At 59.2% G+C, this 7,192-nt stretch overlaps 1 protein-coding gene across 1 annotated transcript in view; it reads left to right on the top strand.

Annotated features, from left to right (window-relative positions):
• Positions 1-205: 205 nt before the first annotated feature.
• The window catches only part of TSNARE1 (t-SNARE domain containing 1), a 68,050-nt gene continuing 61,063 nt past the window's right edge, over positions 206-7,192 (top strand). Inside the window, 1 exon segment of the mRNA XM_081116914.1 lies at positions 206-260. The gene's annotated coding sequence lies outside the window, so the exon portion shown is untranslated.

Here is a 7,192-nt window from a genome sequence, read left to right as displayed (position 1 = left end):
CGCCGTCAGCGCGGGGCATTCTGGGACTTGTAGTCCCGGGCGCACGCCGTCCCCCGTCCGCAGCGCGCGCAACCATTGGCTGACGCCTGGCGCCCACGCCCACCTGCCGGGCGGGGCGTGGCCTCTCCGCATTCGGCAGCCCGGGAGGGGCCGTCGCAGGAGCTTCGGCGTCGGCCCGCCCCTTGCCCCGCCCCTGCCCCGCCCTCGCCCCGCCCCTCCAGCCGAGAGCGCGCGGGGCGCGCCCAGCCTCGGGGGTCCAGGTGAGGCCGCGGCGCGCCCGGAGGGCGGCTGGGGCGGGCTAGCGGAGAGCGCGCGCTGCCCCACGCGGGGCCCGCGCGGCGGGCGGTGTGGGCGGGGCCACCGTGGGAGGGGCGGCTCTGCCTCGGCTCCGCCTCTCCGAGGGCGCGCGAGCCGCGGGGGCCCAGCCCAGGCCGCGCGCTCCCGGTTGCCCTCAGGAGCGGGCTTTGAGCGCGCAGGGTGCCAGGACGGCGGGCGCGCGCTTTCCCTGAGGCCTCGGCGCCCACTCGTTGGGCGCGAGGGTCGGTCCCCAGCCCCCAGCGCGTGGGAGCCAGACTTCGAGGGAAAGCCGAACCCTGGCGCTTCTCTCTGCGCCTTCCTGCCCTTCCTCCAAGTTTGGCATGAAAGGTGCCTCCTGGTACTGAGAGGGGCCAAGCCTGGCGCCCACAGAGCTTCCAGGTGACCCTCATTTGTGCTTCCACCCGGACATCCTCGAGGGTCTCCTCTTGGTAGACCAACGTCACACTCTGTTCGGGCCCTGGGACTGCGCGCCGGCCCCACGTGGCACAGGCATGGAACACTGTTGCCACCACAGAAAGCTGTGTGTGCCAGGCCGCTGCACGGTGGCCTGCAGCCACCCCAGCCACACCTGGCGCCCTTTTCTTCCTCACCTGCCCACTCCGGGTCCTCTGAGCGGTGCTGGCTCGCTTTTCCTACCAGCCTCTCCCTGCATTGTTTCCTGTCTCAGCTTCAGGCTCCTTTCCCTTCTAGCGTTTCATGTCCTGTCACTGTTGCTTGTTGCTTCTGTTCTGCTTTATTTTTAGTCCCTGTGAAGCGAGATTTGGGGTTGTTCCTTGCTGCACCCCAGCGTGGACAAAGTATGAGGGTGAAGGATACAGATGAAGTTTGTTACTGGAGTGTTTTGTCCTATTTTAACAGTGCTTTCCTGTGGTACAGCCTCACAGATTTTAGGTCCTTGGTAGGAATCTGGTGGGGCAAATGCCTGCCACGTCCAGCACAGGTCAGGAGGTAAGTTGTGATTGCAAATGGCTGTGGGAGATTGGCAAATCCCAGAAGGCTTCCTGGAGGAGGTGGAGCTTTAGTCAGACGAACACATCTCTCTTCCTCTGTTGGCCTGGCTGCCCTGACTGTGTCCAGGCAACTCAGCTGCGTGCTTGCTCCTCTGCAGGCCCTGAGGTGGGTGCCTAGGCGCAGGATCTCAGGGCTTTGTGGGTGGGCAGGGATCCATAAGTCCTTCCCTGGCTCTCCTGCAGGGTGAAGGTCAGGGTCTGGCTCCTGCCCGTCACTCCAGCCACATCTTCTATGATTTGCTTCATGCTCCCCAACAGCACAGAAGTCCTTCTTCCTGCACCTCCCACGTGTTTCCTCACCAGTATGAGCATGACGATGCCAGGTCCTCTGCTTGTAATGCCCTTGTACTCCCAAGTCTCTTTGGAAGCCTTCCTGTCTCCCGCCTCCCCTGGGGTAGGTTCACCCACATTTATGCCCATGGCCCATAGCACTGTGTGCTTACCTTGCCTTTCTGCGCTATGTGACATGATCTGTGTCTGTCTCCCACCACGACTGGGAGCCCCTGGGGTGTAGGGACCTCTGTCTTGGTCACCCTTGTATCTTGTGCACCTGGTCCAGTGTATGGAGCCTGTGGGCACGCAGCAGATTTTGATAAGTGAGTAGACTACATATGAGCCAGGGAGGAGGATGTGGGGAGACATGCCCTTGTGGCAAGGGGTTTGCTCACAATGTGGACAGCTTGACACAGGGAGATGGGACTTATCTTCCAGCTGGGGAGAAAAGACTCAAATTGTGAGCAGGGGTCTGCTGGGCCATTAATGACAAGGACCGACCAGGTACATGCTGTGGGGTCCCGAAGAAGGCCTTCCCAGGATGTGGGATCTGAGCCCAATAGCAAGGCAAAGTTTGGTCTGTCAGAAAGGGTGTTCTGGGGGTGATGACACTGATCAGACTTGCCATGCTCATGCAGCTCCCTGGGTGCTGGGCTCTGTCCCAGATGATTAGATTAGGCTTAGTGACTCGGGTCACCCTCACAGTGAGCCCAGGAGGAGGGTCTGCTATTACCCCATATCACAGCTGAAGAAACTGAGGCACAGAAAAGAGCTTGCCAGAGTCCCCTGACTGCGGAGTTCTAAGATGCCATCCACTCCACCCTTAATGTGTGGATTGCATCCCAGGTGGTTGGACATGTGCTGCTCTGGCTGGTGTTGGGTGCCTGACGAGGTGGCCAGGGCTTGGGCTGTCTTGTTTTTCTTCCTGTGCACAGGCCTGTTGGGGCCGCAGGATTTGTTTTGGCTGTGCTGTCTGCTACCAGTGGGATTTCCCTGTGAGGCTCAGTCGGCTGTAATTCATTATGTTCTTTAAAGTGTGCTTCATGCAACGTCAGTAATGACAGCCTTGCTGGCGCTCTGAAGGCAGCCCTCCTCTTGGATTCGTCTGTTTTCCACCAGACCGCCCAGCACTGCCTGACTCCTGAGTGTCTGGTGGGCCCGTGAATGGAGGGTGATGGGGAAGACTAAAGGGAAGAGAGGACGAGCAGAGCTGAAGAATGAGTGGGCCTGTCCTGACTCCCCTGGGGACGCTACCTCCAGTTGTTCAGTGTTAATTCTTGCAGGTGTTTTGGCACTCTGCCTGGAGTGTCCCTGTCCCGCTGTCCCGCTTTGTGTGCTGAGGCTGGCCTGGGACTAGTAATGCACTAGTCCCATTTTTAGGCAAGGAATTGGGGCTCAGTGAAGGCTCCTCCTGTGTCCTGAGCTGGGGTTCCCAGGCAGTGCCGCAGACACCCATGCCCCCGTCTGCCTCCCCACCTGCTTGGGAGCCACATTTCTGAATGTGGGGGGCCTGAATCAGTAGGCACCCAGTGCCTGCTTGTTGAAGTGAGAGGGACTGTGACAGTGCTGACTTGAATTCGTGTTCTTACTCTGTCACGCTTCCTGTTAGCCCTTCCCATGCAGCCAGTGGAACCCTCCATAGGAAGGGCATCGTTTTGGCCCAAGTCCTGGTGGACAAGACTGGACCGACCAACAGGCAAGCCAGATGCCTTGCAGGTGCCCGAGCTGCAGAGCTGCTGGTGATGGTGACATCTCCTGGGGGGCTGGGGCTGGGTCAGAGTGTCCTCCCTGTCTGCTGTCCTCAGAAGTCTGTCACAGCTGTTCTACCTGGCCTTATCCCAGCTATGGGATTGTCCCTATCAGGCCGAGTCTTGCTGGGGCCGGGACAGGTGTGAAGTGGATGAAGGCGTACCATACCGGATGGAGCCCTTCCCTGCTTTAGGTGCATCCTGGGCTTGGTTAGGTCCTGTTGGGACTTGAGCCATCTTGGTGGGCTGTAGGTAGGTGCCATTGCAGGCAAGCAGGGTGGCCTGCTGGGGCGGGTGCCTGTCCTTAACAGGGTCATTGGCAGGGCCCAGCCATGGCCTTTGTGATCAGGCTACCCTCCGAGATGTGGATGTTCCGTGAGAACTTCCTGAGGTCAGCCCTTGCCCAGAGGATCAGGGTGCTTGTTGAGCAGGGTGGAGCTGCCCTGTAGGCTTTCCTGGTCCCAACAGGGACACAGCTGTGCCTGTGCCAGAGGCGGTCACAGCGAGCAGCCAGTGAGAGGTGTGGAGAGGGGCCCCCACTGTGTGTGTGGCTGAGGTTGGGTCCAGAGGCCTGAGTGGATGTCAGGAAGGGTCCTGGATGCTGGTGAGGCCTGAACTGAGTCTTGAAAACTGAGCATTAGCCTGGGAGGATGGGAAGAAGGCCACTCTGGGTAGCAGGAGACCAGAGGAGGGCACAGGGTACGGGGCTCCCCACAGGACTGTCTGACTGGGCCAGGCTGCGAGGGCCTTGGGAGGTAGGTGAGGCCTGGACTTTGGTCCTGAGCAGGGAAGGGCCAGCATGAGCGGTGCTGAGGGTCCCTTGAAGAAGGCTAGAGACAGGGCTGCAGAAGCTGGGACCAAGTGTCTGGGTGGGATGGCACCCAGGGCCTGTGGCTAGAGGCTGCCTTTGGCCTTGAGAGGCATGCCGCCTCCCCTACCCCCTAGCCTGCAGGGTCCAGGCCTGTCAGCCCTATGGCTCAGTATCAGGTGGCTGGGTCTGTGTTGGTGGCAGCAGTGCTGCAGACCCCTCCATGGACAACTGGGTCTTTCTGGGGATTGGGGCTGCTCATCACCTAGATGCCCTGGGCTTCCACCTCTGGGAGAGAGCAGCTGTCCCAGTGGGGGACATGGGAGAGCAGAGCCAGGCAGTCATGCTGACCCTGGGAGCCCATCCCTGAGCTCCAGCCCCATAAGCCTTTCTTGTTTTCTTTAACTGGATCGATGGAAGACTGTCTTGTTTTGTGCCTCTGATTTCTCCTGAGAGAAGGATGGGGCCCTGGCCCGCACTGTGTTAGTGCCCTGGTACAGAAAGAGTGAGCTCCCCTGACACAGCATTGCAGCATCTTAGCCATAGGATCCTGACCGATTTCCCTCATCAGCCCTGACCTTTCTGATCCTGCCATCCTAGAGGTGGCATCAGCGCCAGTGCAGAGACATGGACACTGTGGTTCAGGGCCTTTTGGAGACATTGCTCTTGGGGTGTGGGAGGACTGCCCAGGGCACAGCTGCCCCTCTGCTGAGTGACCCTTTGGACTGCCTCCACTCCCACTTGCTCTGCCTGGGTGGTGAGGCATGGCCTGCTTCTGAGGTGGGTTAGCGGGAATGTAGGAGAACTGACCATCATCACCATCTGTACTATTACCGTGATAGTCACCACTGTTTATTGACATCGGATATCTGCCAGGCACCTGCCAGGTTCTGTATATTCCTCAGGTGAGGGATGAGTAACTTAATAGCGTCCTGGACCCATAGGGACCTGGCAGGATTTGAACCCAGCACTTCAGCTCTGGCACTCCTGCTCCCTGGAGGACCAGCTTGGAAGAGCTTGCACAGCAGAAGATGCCTGTGAGTTAGAGGATGTCATTATGCTAATAAAGATTTAACTCAGGACCTTTCTCCCTTACTGGGCCAACCTCATAGAGAGCTGGGCCAAGGCTGAAGGTTTAAGGAGTCCAGATTTGGAAGTGTAATGTTTCTTACAGAGAGGGTAGGGTGGCCCTGGCTGAGCTCGGAATTCCTGTCCCTGTAAGGCTGGGTGACAGGTGGGTAGAACATGCTCACCTTTGGGCTGTGGCTGGCTCCCTCTGACCTGTGAAAAGGTGTCTGGTCATCAAGTCAAGCATTTTTGGGGTTTTGGGGCTAGATGCCATGCTCAGATATTCATCTGTCTGTGTCTCTCTGTCCTCCTGTCTCCCAAGCCAGACCCTGGGTATGGTCTGAGGGGTGCAGACTGAGCTTACACTGGCTAGGAAGCTGAACATTGGGGGTGTGGGGTGGTGAATGAGGGGTAGGATGTCGTCTGGGGAAGATAGGGGCATCAAAGCTCTGTTCAGGGGACTGGTGCTGGCCAGAGCTGGCCAGAAGGAGGCGGGGTGCAACCCCACACCCTGTGCCTCAGCCACCTTTGGCTGCCCTCCAATGGGATCTATAATCCGTTCTAGCCAAGTGTTTGGCAAGGGAGTCAGAATCCATCTTTCCCTTAACAGCACAGCAGCCTCTTCCTGGCTTGGCTGCTAATAAGGAGCTGGGCACATCACTCTAGGGGGGCTCCTTCCTCACCCTCCCATTGCCCCTAGCCAGGGCGCTAATGAACTTAAGGGCTTTGAGGGTGGGCATGGGGAGGAGGGGTCTGCTGCTGCCTGGTGCGGGGTCCGGATGGCCTTCAGTTGCTGGGATGGATGCTCTGGCCCCTTTTCTTACCCTTCATGGCCCGGCTCCTTGCTAAGAGGTAGCTCCGGGGTCCCTCCTGCTGACCCTGGAGCTCAGGGCGCTGCCTCCCTCACTTGGCATTTGCAGCTACTTGAGATTCACGCTGATTGTTTTTCCAGCCTCTGGTTGACCTGCTGGTCCTGTCTCTGTTGCCTAAGCCAGCCCTTGGGTGTCAGCTCTCTGCCTTTGGCCTGGAATGGCCGGGTGTCAGCCCCACCTGGCCAGGGCTGCCCTGAGGAAGCCTGCTGTGCATACAGGGCCTGGCACCTGGGCCTGCCTCTCCTGTTTGCTCGAGTCCTTCAGCTGTCAGGGCACTGGGAGGACTGCAGACTCACGCAGTCTTGTGGCAGGTTCCTCATCGCCTTGTGGTCATTTGTCTGTGTAAGGCTCCCATGTGTCTTTTCTGTCCCTATGGGCCCAGGACAGGAAGAGCATACAATAGGTGCTCCATAAACACTCGTGCAAGCTCAAGCTTACAATTGGAAAGAACTGTTGCTCAGCCAGCAGCACTGTCCGCTGGGCTTCTGAGGTGCTGGGGCCACCTCCAAATCCCCAGGTGGCCGGCAGAGGTTAGGGGCACCGAAGGCATTGGGTAACCGGCCCCGAGCAGGTACTTCACAAATGTGGCACCCACTGCTCAGAGCGGAAGGGAGACAGTTGCTCAGAGAGGCCGGCGGCATGCCTTGGGACTCTGCTGCCAGGATGGGGAGCCTCCCAGGGCCTGCAGCTCACTGCTTCAGGGTACAGGTTAGAGAGCCGACTGGACAGGCTTTTGGCAGGTGGGGGCATGTGGGGAGTGCTGCAGGGACCCTGGGGAGCATTGCCACATGGCCACTGATCAGAGCAGGGAAGGGGGGTCATTGCCTTTTGGAGCACTGGGGGTGCCTGTGTTGCCCCAAGAACGCAAAGCGAGCCCAGAGCGGGGCCGGGAGCAGAGCCGTGAGTCTCACGTAGAACCCAGGCTCTGTCTCTCCCACGCTGCCACCACACTGTGGACCCTGGATTGGGGAGAGCTACTAAACCAGTGGATTTGAGGTGGTTCCTGGGAACGGGGGGTCTAGTCCCCCACCCCCTCCGCCAGGTGTTGCACCCTTCCTCCCCCACCGCAGCTCTAGTTTCGTCTGTGTACCTGAG

Source organism: Miniopterus schreibersii, assembly GCF_964146895.1.
Source record: "Miniopterus schreibersii genome assembly, chromosome: 17".
In the NCBI taxonomy this organism is placed as follows: domain Eukaryota; kingdom Metazoa; phylum Chordata; class Mammalia; order Chiroptera; family Miniopteridae; genus Miniopterus; species Miniopterus schreibersii.
The sequence above is the reverse complement of the archived record's forward strand: the minus strand, read 5'-3'. Positions and strand labels throughout refer to the sequence as shown.